This window comes from Triticum dicoccoides, chromosome 7B (assembly GCF_002162155.2).
Source record: "Triticum dicoccoides isolate Atlit2015 ecotype Zavitan chromosome 7B, WEW_v2.0, whole genome shotgun sequence".
In the NCBI taxonomy this organism is placed as follows: domain Eukaryota; kingdom Viridiplantae; phylum Streptophyta; class Magnoliopsida; order Poales; family Poaceae; genus Triticum; species Triticum dicoccoides.
Genome location: NC_041393.1, coordinates 247,599,775 through 247,615,465, shown reverse-complemented (window position 1 = coordinate 247,615,465; position 15,691 = coordinate 247,599,775). Strand labels below are relative to the sequence as shown.

General features: G+C 42.2%; 1 long non-coding RNA gene across 2 annotated transcripts; it reads right to left on the bottom strand.

Annotated features, from left to right (window-relative positions):
* Positions 1-1,124: 1,124 nt before the first annotated feature.
* LOC119341257 lies at positions 1,125-3,412 on the bottom strand. 2 transcript variants are annotated; one of them, XR_005165001.1, is made up of 3 exons: positions 3,119-3,412; positions 2,088-3,039; positions 1,125-1,870 (listed from the first exon to the last, which is right to left on the bottom strand). It is a non-coding gene; the product is annotated as an uncharacterized LOC119341257 (long non-coding RNA). The 2 variants fall into 2 exon arrangements; XR_005165000.1 differs by having other exon boundaries at positions 2,088-3,412.
* Positions 3,413-15,691: the final 12,279 nt, after the last annotated feature.

Sequence of the window (15,691 nt, the reverse complement as noted above, 5' to 3'; positions counted from 1 at the left end):
TCATATATCAATCTTGTGTAAAAAATTCAAGAATTTATCACGCTCCAGCAGCTCAGATCAATTATGTTTCTGGGAGCAAAAGTTTCTGTTTTTCAGCAATATCAAATCAACGATACACCAAAGTATCCCAAAGGCTTTACTTGGCTCAAACACTAATTAAAACACCAAAAAACAATTACTACAGAGGTAATAATGTGTATTTATTGAAAAACAGAACCAAAAAACATAAAACTAAAATTGGGTTGCCTCCCAACAAGCGTTATTGTTTAACGCCCCTAGCTAGGCATAAAACATAGATCTAGGTATTGTCATAGTAATAAGGGAGATCATCCATGCTCATCTCATACTCCCTTCTTTCAGCGGCCAATTTACTTTGTGGTAAGCAAAAATAATCAAAAGTGCTAAATTTAATAGGATAAGGATCCCTAAGATGTAGTTTGGGAGGAATTGATTCCTCCTTCTGCCCCTTGTATTTTATAATCAACTCATCATTATAAGTGTTCCTTTGGTGGAACGTCATAAGCCTATCTCTTAATACAAACTCTAATGCATTGTTTTGTATAGCAAACTTATCATTGAGTTCAGAAATCTTATCAACCAAAACCTCGGTAGGGACCCTTTTTCTCAGATTTTCATTATAGGCAGCATAATTGGGAGATCTCCAAACAAAACACATATCATGTGATGAATAAAAATGTAGTTTCAAGTAAAGTTACCGATGAACGAAGACGAAAGAGGGGATGCCATCCAGGGCATCCCCAAGCTTAGGCTCTTGGTTATCCTTGAATATTACCTTGGGGTGCCTTGGGCATCCCCAAGCTTAGGCTCATGCCACTCCTTATTCCATAGTCCGTCAAATCCTTACTCAAAACTTCAAAACTTCACAACAGAAAATCTCATAAGCTCCGTTAGTATAAAAAAATAATTCACCACTTTTAGTACTATTGTGAACTCATTCTTTATTTATACTAGATGATACCCCACGCGTTGCTGTGGGAATTGTAGCAAGAAATAACAGGATATATTAGAGAAATGAAATATAGATGATTTGAATATACTTGTTAATCAGTCATCTCCCAACTAAAATAAAATCATTTTATAAAACTGAACAATGCACAACTCAGAAGAAAAATACAAAGATTGTGTGTTTTTTATATCATTTCAATGTTTATCGGTGTTTCCGCTCCATCATCCGAACCAAAATAACTGACACACAAAGAGCAGATAAAGAAACACAAAACAAATAGACATTGGAGATTTCCTTGGGAGGTGGTAATGCTTCTTCTTTATCACTTGCATCGAATCTCAATTCCTTATCTTCATCTGGCCACAAAAGCGAGCAGTCATCTGCATTAACAGGGAGGGCAAAACAGAATAGTGTGCAGGAAGTTGCATGATGGCGAGAACAGAACCGTAGTACCAGTTCAGGTTGTATCATAATTCTGCAAATTTATTCAATCTACTACATTCAGTGAATGAAATTATGATACAACAATTAGCGAGAAAAGTAAGTTTTAGAATGAAATAAGGTACTGAGCCAATTTGACTTCATAGGACAATGTCAGGTAAGGGAGAAAGCTCTTAAACTTAGCATGGTGGAACTTTGGTTCAATAATGGGGCCATTAAAGCAGGAGATGTTCTTACGCCTATATATTGGGAAAATAGCATTCGATTCTTGACAGCACAACCTCCAGGAACTGCTAGATGATTCCATCATATACTATTTTTTACCATCTTCCTTTGAATGTTCACATGCATTTACTTGTCAGAATGATTTATACTCAACCGCCGAATATATGTTGAAGTAACTCATGACAGTAAAACATCAGAATGATTAAGACTCAATCGCCGAATATAGAAAAAGGTAACCTGCAATTAGCAAAATATTTTGATTATCCAGAGATATATTTAGCAAACATCAGAGATTACAAATATAAGGTTTGTAGAATGACACAGAAGATTATTGATGGCATACCATTAGAGAAGATTTGAGCACTTTTTGTAAGATAATTTCTTTAGAGGGCTTATTTAGCAATGCTTACAAAAATAATGCATCCGACTAACAAAGCAGAGGAGTAGGAGTTACCTTCAGTGGATTTTAGGCATCGCCTATATCAAAGGGGTAGAATAATATGATTGACAGCACCTGCTAGAGAAAATTGGTTAGTCAACAACAAATCTGCAAGTTGAAACTATTTTTTGGAGCTGGGTGTCTCTCTTGATGGCAGCAGATCATGATGTAGTTCACGTGTGACACAACAACTCTCCTCCCCTAACCAAGCAAACGCTTTTGCCGGCTGCATATCTACCTGGCCATGTTGCGTCATACGAAGTTGATATATCCACTTCCCCTCTTCCTTTATCTAGTCTCCGCTATCCTTTTTCTCCCGATCTAAGTGCAGGTTGAGGCGCCCGAAAGCGGCACCGATACTGAAAGTGAAGGAAGTTTTGCAAGGTGTAGGATTACCAGCGGTCAGAAGGTTGAATAGAGACCAAGAGGCAGCTATATGGGACCATCCTAATGCACAACAGCAAGGGAAGGGGAAGGACTTGGAATGCAGCAATAAGGGCTTGAAAGATCAAGAGCGTGAATAAACATCAGTGTGAACCTTCATGCAGTAGCAGAAGCAGGAATTGATGGATTCCTGACGGCATGCGGCCTGCTGCAAAATCAAGATATATAGGTGCACGGAGCCATCCCCAAAAATAAATGAAAAGAAAGATTATGGACCCAGACGCTATGGTGAAGAGGATTAGGGAGATCACAGGAATCAAAAGGGAAATTGCGATATTAATGAACCAATCTTGATTACTCATGAAGACTTCATGTGTAACACTTAATTATCTGGAAATAGTCAAAAGGGAAGAAAAAATTATCAACTTAGCTGGAGTGTGTAGTAGATTTATCTCTGCACGGTTTCCGGATGCGTGCGGTGGCCTGCTATTGCAATGAGGCAGCCGCGGTGGCATCCATACGAGCGGTGATGCTTCCGATGTAGGTCGCTGGTGTTTCTGCGGCCAGCTTGGCCGGCACATGTCTGGGCGGTGGACACAAGAAGAGGTTACGCCTGATTTGGGTGGCGCAGACGGCCGGTGGAGGAGCAGCACCGGAGCTACCTTGGATGGAACGAAGACATAGATGGGGGAAGGACCGGGGCACCGCCGTCTTGACGATGCACACCACACCAGCGAAACATAGCCCTAGAGAATCCTCGAGTGCTACGGAGGCAAGCCAAATTGGCGGTCGTGCCAGAGAGCACTTGGCATGGAGATGGGATCCCAGCCGCCGCCGCCGCCCTGTATTGTGGATGGGATAAGATATCGGGAGGGGGCTCGATGGGTTGCCTCTTGCGTGGAAGATGTGAGCGGCAGGAGGGAAGAAAAGAAAATATGGGATGTGAAGGGGAGAAGATTGCGCTGAACCCATGTAACATGGTCAATTGGGCATTAATAGTAGTGCACATTAGGGTCGGTGGAGATAATCACGGCTATAGCTGATACAATGGCTAACGCAATTGAGATGGCATGGTTGATGACGCGGATAGCTTGTATGTTTAGATAAATAGGTTAGTGGGGGTGAATTTTTTTAGGATATAGGATTGGTGTAATATCTACTGTATTCCAATTTTTCAATGGTTCATACCCCCGATACTACCCATAGATTCATCAAAATAAGCAAATAACATATAGAAAACAGAATCTATCAAAAATAGAACAGTCTGTAGTAATCTGTAACTCTAGAATACTTCTGTAACTCCAAAAATCTGAAAAATTAGGAAAACCAGGTAAATTTGTGTACCAATCTTGTGCAAAAAGAATCAGATCAAAAGCACGCTTCTCTAAAAAAATGAAAATTATTTTCCTGGGCGCAAAAGTTTCTGTTTTTCAGCAAGATCAAAACAACTATCACCGTAAGCCATCCCAAAGGTCTTACTTGGCACAAACACTAAATTAAACACAAAACCACATCTAACCAGAGGCTAGATGAATTATTTATTGCAAAACAGCAAGGACAAAAATTGGGTTGTCTCCCAACAAGCGCTTTTCTTTAAAGCCTTTTAGCTAGGCATTGATAATTTTAATGATGCTCACATAAAGGAGAAGAATTGAAGCACAAATAGAGCATCATAAAATACGTGACAAACACATCTAAGTCTAAAGTACTTCCTATGCATAGGCATTTTATAAGCAAACAAATTATCAAGGCAAGCAAAAACTAGCATATGCAAGGAAGAAGAAAGAGACGATGTCAATCTCAACATGAAGAGACGATAGCAATCTCAATATGAAAATTTCTACAACCATATTTTCCTCTCTCATAATAATTACATGTAGGATCATAAGAAAATTCAACAATATATCTATCACATAACATATTCTCAACACGATCCACATGCATGCGAAGTTGACACTCTTCCAAAATAGTGGGATTAACATTAACTAAAGTCATGACTTCCCCAAACCCACTTTTATCAAAATTTCATAAGATTGAACATTCTCCAAATATGTGGGATCTAAAGTTGACACTAACCCACTTTCAATATTATTGCAAAAATTATTATCAATCTCATATTCATCATGGGGCTTAAATAAATTTTCAAGATCATAAGAAGAATCACCCCAATCATGATCATTGCAACAAGTAGTAGACATAGCAAAAATTAGCATACCCAAGCTTAGGGTTTTGCATATCATTAACACAATTAACATTAATGGATTTTATAATAACATCATTGCAATCATGCTATTCATCCAAGGCACTATCGTGAATCACTTTATAATTTTCTTCTTTCAACACTTCATCACACTTTTCAGATTCACGAATTTCAAGCAAAACTTCATAGAGATAATCTAGTGCACTCAATTCACTAGAAATTGGTTCATCATAATTGGATCTTTTAAAAAGATTAGCAAGTGGATGAGGATCCATAACCCTTTTGGTTCTTGATTTTCAATAAACACACAATTATACTAAGCAAATGAGCAAACAAGCCAAGTAAGACATAATGGCAAACAAAAAGACGAATGGAAGAAGGGCGAATAAAAAGGCAAATCTTTTCGAAAATCGTTTTAGAAGTGGGGGAGAGGAAAACGAGAGGCAAATGGCGAATAATGTAATGCAAGAGATGAGAGTTTATGATGGGTACTTGGTATGTTTTGACTTGGCGTAGATCTCCCCGGCAACGGCTCCAGAAATTCTTCCTCCTACTTCTTCAACTTGCGTTGGTTTCTCCCTTGAAGAGGAAAGGGTGATGCAGCAAAGTAGAGATAAGTATTTCCCTTAGTTTGAGAACCAATGTATCAATCCAGTAGGAGATAACGCACAAATTACCTAATACATACACAAACAATCAAACAACTTGCACCCAACGTGATAAAGGGGTTGTCAATCCCTTCACATTTACTTGCAAAAGTGAGATCTGATAGAGATAGATAAACGGTAAAGTAAATATTTTTGGTAATTTTTGGTTTATAGATCGGAAAGTAAGAGATTGCAAAATAGTAGATCGGAAACTAATATGATAGAAAATAGACCCGGGGGACATAGGTTTCACTAGAGGCTTCTCTCAAGATAGCAAATAATACGGTGGGTGAACAAATTACTGCCGAGCAATTGATAGAAAAGCGCAAAGTTATGACAATATCTAAGGCAATGATCATGAATATAGGCATCACGTCCGTGTCAAGTAGACTGAAACGATTCTGCATCTACTACTATTATTCCACACATCGACCGACTCCTACCTGCATCTAGAGTATTAAGTTCATGAAGAGCAGAGTAACGCATTAAGTAAGATGACATTATGTAGTGGAATTAACTCAAGCAATATGATGAAAACCCCATCTTTTTATCCTCGATGGCAACAATACAACACGTGCCTTGCTGCCCCTACTGTCACTGGGAAAGGACACTGCAAGATTGAACCCAAAGCTAAGCACTTCTCCCATTGCAAAAAAACCAATCTAGTTGGCCAAACCAAACCGATAGTTCGAAGAGAATTATAAATATATCAAATCATGCATAAAAGAATTTAGAGAAGATTCAAATAATATTCATAGATAAGCTGATCATAAATCCACAATTCATTGGATCTCGGCAAACACACTGCAAAAAAGCATTACATCGAATAGATATCCAAGAACATCGAGGAGAACATGGTATTGAGAATCAAATAGAGATAAGAAGCCATCTAGCTAGTAGCTATGGACCCGTAGGTCTGTGGTAAACTACCCACGCTTCATCGGAAGGGCAATAGAGTTGATGTAGAAGCCCTCCATGATTGAATCCCCCTCCGGCAGGGTACCGTAAAAGGTCCCTAGATGGATCTCACGGGTACAGAAGGTTGCGGCGGTGGAAAAGTGTTTTCGTATGCCTCTAGTGGTTTGGGGATATTTTGGAATATATAGGCGAAAGAATTAGGTCAGGAGGGTCACCAGGGGGGAGCACAAGGGCTGGGGCGCGCCCTCCGTCCTTGTGGCCGCCTCGTGGCTCCTCCGACTTCATCTCCAAGTCTCCTGGTTGTCTTCTGGTCCAAGAAAAATCATCGCAAAGGTTTCATTCCGTTTGGACTCCGTTTGGTATTCCTTTCAAAAACAAGGAAAAAATAGAAACTGGCACTGGGCTCTAGGTTAATAGGTTAGTCCCAAAAGTAATATAAAATAGCATATTAATGCATATAATACATCCAAAACAGATAATATAATAGCATGGAACAATCAAAAATTATAGATACGTTGGAGATGTATCATGGCCCAGGGCCCTGGCGTCTAGTACCTGACCTCCGCAAAACTTCCTTTTGCACCGACCTAAAGCCCCGTGGGCCTTACCCCTTGGCCCAACCATATCATCCTGTATATCAATCTTTACCTCCGGACCATTCTGGAACTCCTCTTCATGATCGTGATCTCATCCGGGACTCCGAACAACATTCTGTCACCAACATACATAACTCATATGATACTATATCATCGACAAACGTTAAGCGTGCGGACCCTACGGGTTCGAGAATGATGTAGACATGACCGAGACGCTTCTCCGGTCAATAACCAATAGCGGGACTTGGATGCCCATATTGGTTCCTACATATTCAACGAAGATATTTATCGGTCGAACCTTTATGACAACATACATAGTTCCCTTTGTCCGTCGGTATGTTACTTGCCCGAGATTCGATCGTCGGTATCTCCATACTGATATGTCTCCAACGTATCTATAATTTTTTATTGTTCCATGTTGTTATATTATCATTCTTATATGTTTTATAATCATTTTATAGTCATTTTATATAATTTTTGGGTACTAACCTATTGACATAGTGCCAAGTGCCAGTTTGTTGTTTTCTGCATGTTTTTTACATCGCAGGAAATTAATACCAAATGGAGTCCAAATGCAGCAAAAAATTTTGTGGATTTTTTTGGACCAGAAGACATCTAGTGGGCCAGAGAAGCGCCCGGGGGGGTGCTCCAAGGGGAGCACAACCCACCAGGGTGCGCCAGGAGGCCCAGGCGCGCCCTGGTGGGTTGTGCCCACCTCGGGTGCCCCCTGAACCGACTCTTTGCTCTATAAATACCCAATATTCCAGAAACCCTAGGGGAGTCGACGAAAATCAATTCCAGCCACCGTAGAGTCCAGAACCACCAGATCCAATCTAGACACCACGGAGGGGTGCATCATGTCCATTGGTGCCACTCCGATGATGCGTGAGTAGTTATTTGTAGACCTACGGGTCTGTAGTTAGTAGCTATATGGCTTCCTCTCTCTCGTTTGATTTTCAATACAACGGTTTCTCGGAGATCCATATGATGTAACTTTTTGCGGTGTGTTTGTTGGGATCCGATGAACTTTGAGTTTATGATCAGATCTATCTTTTTATCCATGAAAGTTATTTGAGTTTCTTTGATCTCTTGTATGCATGATTGCTTATAGCCTCACATTTCTTCTTCTATATTTGGGTTTTGTTTGGCCAACTTTATCTATTTATCTTGCTATGGGAAGAGGTGCTTTGTAGTGGGTTCGATCTTAGGGTGCTTGATCCCAGTGACAGAAGGAGAACCAACACGTATGTATCATTGCTACTAAGGATAAAATGATGGGGTGTATTTCTACATAAATAGATCTTGTCTACATCGTGTCATCGTTCTTATTGCATTACTCTGTTTCCATGAACTTAATACACCAAATGCATGCTGGATAGCGGTCGATGTGTGGAGTAATAGTAGTAGATGCAGGCAGGAGTCGGTCTACTAATCTTGGACGTGATGCCTATATAATGACCATTGCCTGGATATCGTCATGATTATTTGAAGTTCTATCAATTGCCCAACAGAAATTTGTTCACCCGCCGTTTGCTATTTTCTCGAGAGAAGCCACTAGTGAAACCTACGGCCCCCGGGTCTCTTTCTCATATTATTTGCCTTTGTGATCTATTTTATTTGCCTTTTATTTTCAGATCTATTAAACCAAAAAGTACAAAAATACCTTGCTGCAATTTATTTTATTTGGCATTCGATCTATCAATATTTACAACTCTCTCACGTCTGTTTGCCATCTTTGGCGCCGCTACCCGAAAGGGATTGACAACCCCTTTTACACGTCGGGTTGCGAGTATTTGTTATTTGTGTGCAGGTGTTGTTTATGTAGAGTTGCTTGGTTCTCCTACTGGTTCGATAACCTTGGTCTCATCACTGAGGGAAATACCTACCGCCGCTGTGCTGCATCATCCCTTCCTCTTTGGGGAAATACCGACGTAGTTCTAGCAGGCATCACATACCTAGTTCAGTCTCATTACAGGCAAGTCTCTTTACTCGTTCCGTAATACATCATCTCATAAGTAACTCCTTAGTCACTTTGCTCGCAAGCTTCTTGTGATGTTGTATTACCGAGAGGGCCCAGAGATACCTCTCCGTCATATGGAGTGACAAATCCCAATCTCGATTCACGCCAACTCAACAGACACCTTCGGATATACCTGTAGAGCATCTTTATGATCACCCAGTTACATTGTGACTTTTGGTAGCACACAAGGTATTCCTCCGGTATCCGTGAGTTGCATGATCTTATGGTCGAAGGAATGTGTATTTGACATTTAAAAAAGCAGTAGCAATAAACGGAACTTTCATACGCATGGGTCTTGTCCATCACATCATTCTCCTAATGATGTGATTCCGTTATTTGATACAATGCTCGTGCTTCCATCACATCATTCAACAGATACAATGCTCTTGCTTCCGACGGCTCTTGTTGCCACTTCGGTTGTGGGCATAGCCCCCCTTCCGACGATGGTGGACCTAGCTTACGACATGTTTTCTTCTTTGGATCTTATCGCAGTGGCCTTGGGATTGTTCAGACATTGGCCATGGCGAAATCCCTGCCCGGCTTGCTGATGCTGGCAACAACGACACCTGCGGGTGTCGTCCCCTTCCTAGAGGTGTTGTCGCGGCATTTTCTTTGTTCCCCTGCTCGAGCACCGGGGGAAACCCCAGGTCCAGTTCCTCAGACCGAACGACAGCGACATCATGGGGTCATTCCCCTTCATGAAGGCATCATCTTGCTTGCTCGTGGTGTGTTTGGTACTGTATTTTGAGTTTCGGGACAACATCTTGGTTAGGTTTTTTTCTCTTGGATAGGGTAGTTTAGTGTTGTGCTGTAGCTTCTATTTGGGACAGGCATCCCATTCTCTCTCTGCTCTGGGCACCATGTTTACGCCAGGTTTGGTCGTGCCATGCTATGCCCCCTATGTTCTGCTTCCATATAGCACTAGAGGTGAGCGACATTCTTATTCTCCCTTTCTTGGTCCATTTTTATTGACATTTTCACACGAAGATCAAGCGGTGAAGTGGAATGTGTTGGAAATACTCCCTAGTGGCAATAATATTGTATTATTATATTTCCATGTTTATAATTAAGAGTTTATATTCTATGCTATGATTGTTATGATCCTAGAATATGCGATTCAGTGGAAAACTCATATGCACATGTAGAATCATAAATGGTAAAATATGATTCCTAGTCTCGCCTCTAAGACTAGCTCATGTATTTGTTGGTGATCATGTTTTCCGGATCTTAGGATATCGTTAAGTGTAACAATAGTCTTAAAACAACTTTGAGAATATGACGTTGGAAGAACGATTATATCGAATCGACCCAAACTTATTTGTTATACTTTGAGATACAATCGTCACAAGTTAATTGTTATAACACATAGAGTTAACGTGTGATCTAGTTCCTTAGACCATGAGAATATCGTAGTCACTTCTTATCGTACGATGGACTCTGGGGTTGCTCCAACGTCATCTGTAACACGGTGATCATAACGACAACTTACAGGTTCATTGATAAGTTTGACAAGGGGCTAGATAGCTCAATAGTGGGATTTGCTCCTCCGACGATGGAGAGATATTCTTAGGGCCCCCTTGGTGTGAAGACATCCATCATTGCCTGGCCAGACACATGTGACTAGGTCACAGGGATGCTGAAACATGTCAACGAGAAATAAGAACAAAACCGATAACAAGGAGACTGGTATAGTGAGCATGAGAATGACTCAAGAGGATACCCTATATATCTCACCTCGGGTTTTGTAAAGTATCGTGAAGCAAAGGCAATGGCACATTATAACCAAAGCTTCACTCGCATGTCATTCGTGTATTCATAGGGATCAATATGGATGTCCACGGTTCCGCTATCGGTCATTGAATGAAAGGAGGTTTAATTCATGTCTATGTTTTTACCAAACCTATAGGGTCACAAGCTTAAGGGAATGGTGATCTGTAGAGTGTTAGTGGAGTAAGAGTTATGAGAAAATATTCTCGGAATAGTTCCGGGAACATAAAAATAGTTTCAAGAGAATTCCGAAAGAGTTTCAGATGTTTCCAGAAATGTTCTGGTGTGAAGACACTTTAGCTGGGCCAAGGGGTAAGGACCACGAGGCTTGATGTCAGTGCAAAAGGGGTTTTGTGGAGGACAGGCCCAGACGCAAGGGTCCCTAGCGTCTAGTCCTGGGCCAGACACCGAGGTCCTTGGAGTTTACGGAAATGCCAGGAACTTTAGCGTTTCGTGTTGGAATCTGAGGAGGTCTCTTCCTTACATTCCAAACCGACTTTGGGGAGGCCCCCTCCCCAAGTTGCGATCCCATGGTTCAACATATAAATAGAGGGGCAGGGCTAGCCCCTAGATCATAAGTTTTGAAGCCTCCTCTAGTTTCTCTTTTGATCTAGTTCTCGTCTAGTTCTCTCTAAATCCTCATAATAAAGAAGCCCTGCATAGTTCTCTTCTCTAATTCTCTGGCGACGATTAGCTCTGGACGGTGAACCGCTGCCGGATCGCGAAGACCATACGCTTGGAAACTATGGAGAGGTCGTGCTTTCGGCCTTCCATTCGAGGGATTGTTCATGGACGGTTCAAGGGAGCGTTCATCTACGGTTAAAGGGACTTCAAGTACGATATACACCGACTCGTCTTCTTCCGCTACAACTTGGAGTCGGTAACAATATGATCCAAACTATTTATTACTTCTTCATAGTCTTCCTGGGTGATAGTTGGGCGATTTTTTTGTTTTCTACTACGTTTCCCAATAGGATGCTGACTGACGATAACCACATGGTGTCAACTCTTCATGTGGTTGGAGGTTCAGGCTAATGCAGATTGGAAGAGCATGTGGGGCGGCTTCTGAATCTACTGATAGTTTGGGAATTGTGTGTTGACATGCATGTTTTGAATAGTGTTGGTTCTTAAATTGAGTAGCAAACATGCATGTGCATTGCAGTGGGAAAAAAACATAACACGCCACCCATAATGTCACATGCCAGATCCGGGTGCTAGCAGGTCAAGCAAAGCGGGTTGTTGCCCAGTGATGCCCAGGAGAGTTGCACATTGGTGGCAGTCACATACTGGTCGACACGGCTGTCGATGTAGACCAGAGGATACATTGTGAACCACATGTACCATGTACACATGCTCCATGGGACGACGGACCAATTTCCGCTCATCAGATGGTACCACCGTCATCGCCAACCCACATGTCCAAAGAAAGTTATGGAGAGAGAGATAAATGAGAGGGTAGCACTCCAATGTGCACCGCCATTCCACACAAACATAGGATAGGACAACACCTTCCTACGTGTCGCAAGACTTGTTACAGAGCGCACGACATCACCCTGCAGTGCACCGTTGACACCAATGCCACAACATCTTCGGCATGCCAACTGGGTTATCTCCGTTCGTGGTAGGACATTCGGCCCATCCAGTGTTTCTTCGTCCATGATGGCGACCAATGCAACCCCTTGTTGGCGGCTTGTAGTAGGACCCCTAGGGAGACAACCTTGCGCTCCTCCACGGGGTCCTGCTCCTCGCGTGTCTCCCGTGGTGTGACCCCTAGAGCGCCGTTCGATTTTATCTCCTGATAGGTTATTGTTGTCATGAAGTCTAACTTAATGACTCTCATGGGTAATTAAAGTTGAAGTAGGTTTCGTTGGGCGTCTCGGCCTTGAGTCGGGTCAGCTGAATATTGTTGGGAAATGTTGCATGGAAAACAAAAAAATTATACACACACGCAAGATCTATCCATGGAGATGCATAGCAACAAAAGGGGAGTGTGTGTCTACGTACCCTCATAGACTGTAAGCGGAAGCATTTATTCACGCGGTTGATGTAGTCAAACTTCTTCGCAATCCAACCGATCGAGTACTGAACGTACGACACCTCCGTGTTCAGCACACTTCAGCTTGGTGACGTCCTCGCCTTCTTGATCCAGCAAGACGGCGAAGTAGTGGACGAGTTTCGGCAGCACGATGGCGTGGTGACGGTGGTGGTGATGCTATCTCCGCAGGGCTTCGCCAAAGCACTCTGAAAATATGACCGAGGGACGAAACTTTGGAGGGGGGCGCCACACACGGCTAATAGATTGTCGTGGTTATGTGTGGCACCCCCTCCCACATATACATAGGTGGGGGAGAGGGGAGGCAGCCAGGAGGCGCCCCAAGTGGGGCCGACTCCCACTTGGGCTCCTACCCCAAGCCGCGCCCCCTTCCATGTTTGAGTGCAGGAGGAAGGCAGGGGTGGCGCCCTGATATGTCTCCAATGTATCTATAATTTTTATTGTTCCATGCTGTTATATTATCATTCTTGGATGTTTTACAATCATTTTATAGCAAATTTATATCATTTTTTGGGACTAACCTATTGACATAGTGCCCAGTGCGAGTTGTTGTTTTTTGCTTGCTTTTTATTTCGTAGAAAATCAATACCAAACGGAGTCCAAACGCAATGAAACTTTTTGGAGATTTTTTTCTGGACCAGAAGACACACGATGGGCCAAGGAAGTACCAGAGGGGGGCTCTGAGGGGAGCACAACCCACCTGGGCGTGCCCTGGTTGGTTGTGCCCACCTCAGCCGCCTCCCTGATACGTCCATTTTGCATCATATTTCCTTACTATTATTTATGATGTTTTTGTGTATAATAATGCTTTTTGGAGTAATTCTAACGTCTTTTATCTCATAATTTGCAAGGTACACACCAAGAGGGAGAATTCCAGCAGCTGAAGATCTGGACCTGAAAAAGCTACGCCAGGCTACCTATTCTACACAACTCCAAACAAGCTGAAACTTCATGGAGAATTTTTATGGAATATTTGATGAATATTGGAGCAAATAAGTAATAGAGGTGGCCCACCAGGTGGACACAACCCACCTGGGCGCGCCAGGGAGCCCACTCGTGCCCTGGTGGGTTGTGCTCACCCAGGCCCACCTCCGATGCCCATCTTCTGGTATATAAGTCAGTTTGACCTAGAAAAAAATAAGGAGAAGATTTTCGGGACGGAGCTTGATGTCTACTACACAACCTTCTTCTTGTAGATGTTGTTGGGCCTCCAAGTGCAGAGGTTTGTAGGACAGTAGCAAATTTCCCTCAAGTTGATGACCTAAGGTTTATCAATCCGTGGGAGGCGTAGGATGAAGATGGTCTCTCTCAAACAACCTTGCAACCAAATAACAAAGAGTCTCTTGTGTCCCCAACACACCCAATACAATGTTAAATTGTATAGGTGAACTAGTTCGGCAAAGAGATGGTGATACAAGTGCAATATGGATGGTAGATATAGGTTTTTGTAATATGAAAATATAAAAACAGCAAGGTAACTAATGATAAAAGTGAGTGAAAACGGTATTGCAATGCTTCAAAACAAGGCCTAGGGTTCATACTTTCACTAGTGCAAGTTCTCTCAACAAGCATAACATAATTAGATCATATAACAATCCCTCAACATGGAACAAAGAGTCACTCCAAAGTCACTAATAGCGGAGAACAAACGAAGAGATTATTGTAGGGTACGAAACCACCTCAAAGTTATTCTTTTCGATCAATCCATTGGGCTAATCCTATAAGTGTCACAAACAACCCTAGAGTTCGTAGTAAAATAACACCTTCAGACACGCATCAACCAAAACCCTAATGTCACATAGATACTCCAATGTCACCCCAAGTATCCGCGGGTATGATTATACGATATGCATCACACAATCTGAGATTCATCTATTCAACCAACACAAAGAACTTCAAAGAGTGCCCCAAAGTTTCTACCGGAGAGTCAAGACGAAAACGTGTTCCAACCCCTATGCATAGATTCCCAATGTCACGGAACTCGCAAGTTGATCACCAAAACATACATCAAGTGAATCAATAGAATACCCCATTGTCACCACGGGTATCCCACACAAGACATACATCAAGTGTTCTCAAATCCTTAAAGACTCAATCCGATAAGATAACTTCAAAGGGAAAACTCAATCCATTACAAGAAGGTAGAGGGGGAGAAACATCATAAGATCCAACTATAGTAGCAAAGCTCGCGGTACATCAAGATCGTGCCAAATCAAGAACACAAGAGAGAGAGAGAGATCAAACACATAGCTACTGGTACATACCCTCAGCCCCGAGGGTGAACTACTCCCTCCTCATCATGGAGAGCGCCAGGATGATGAAGATGGCCACCGGTGATGGATCCCCCCTCCGGCAGGGTGCCAGAACATGGTCCTGATTGGTTTTTGGTGGCTACAGAGGCTTGCGGCGACGGAACTCCTGATCTCGGTTATTTTCTGGAGGTTTGGGGATTTATAGGAGAGGTTGGCGCTGAGAACAAGTCAGGGCCCCCCACAGGAAGTCCATGAGGCACAGGGGCACGCCCTAGGGGGGTGGGCGTGCCCTCCACTATCGTGGGGCCCATTGACTCCCCTCCGGTAACTCTTCCTTCCAGTATTTTTTATATTTTCTAGAAAATTCTTCGTCGATTTTCAGCGCATTCCGAGAACTTTTATTTCTGCACAAAAACAACACCACAGTAGTTCTGCTGAAAACAGCGTCAGTCCGGGTTAGTTCTAATCAAGTCATACCAAAATTATGTAGAAATACTATAAACATGGCATGAATACATCAAAAATTATAGATACGTTGGAGACGTATCAGCATCCCCAAGCTTAATTCCCGCTCGTCCTCGAGTAGGTAAATGATAAAAATAGATTTTTCTATGTGGAATGCTACCTAACATATTTATCAATGTAATCTCTCTTTATTGTGGCAAGAATATTCAGATCCCAAAGATTCAAGACAAAAGTTTAATATTAACATAAAAACAATAATACTTCAAGCATACTAACAAAGCAATCATGTCTTCTCAAAATAACATGGCCAAAGAAAG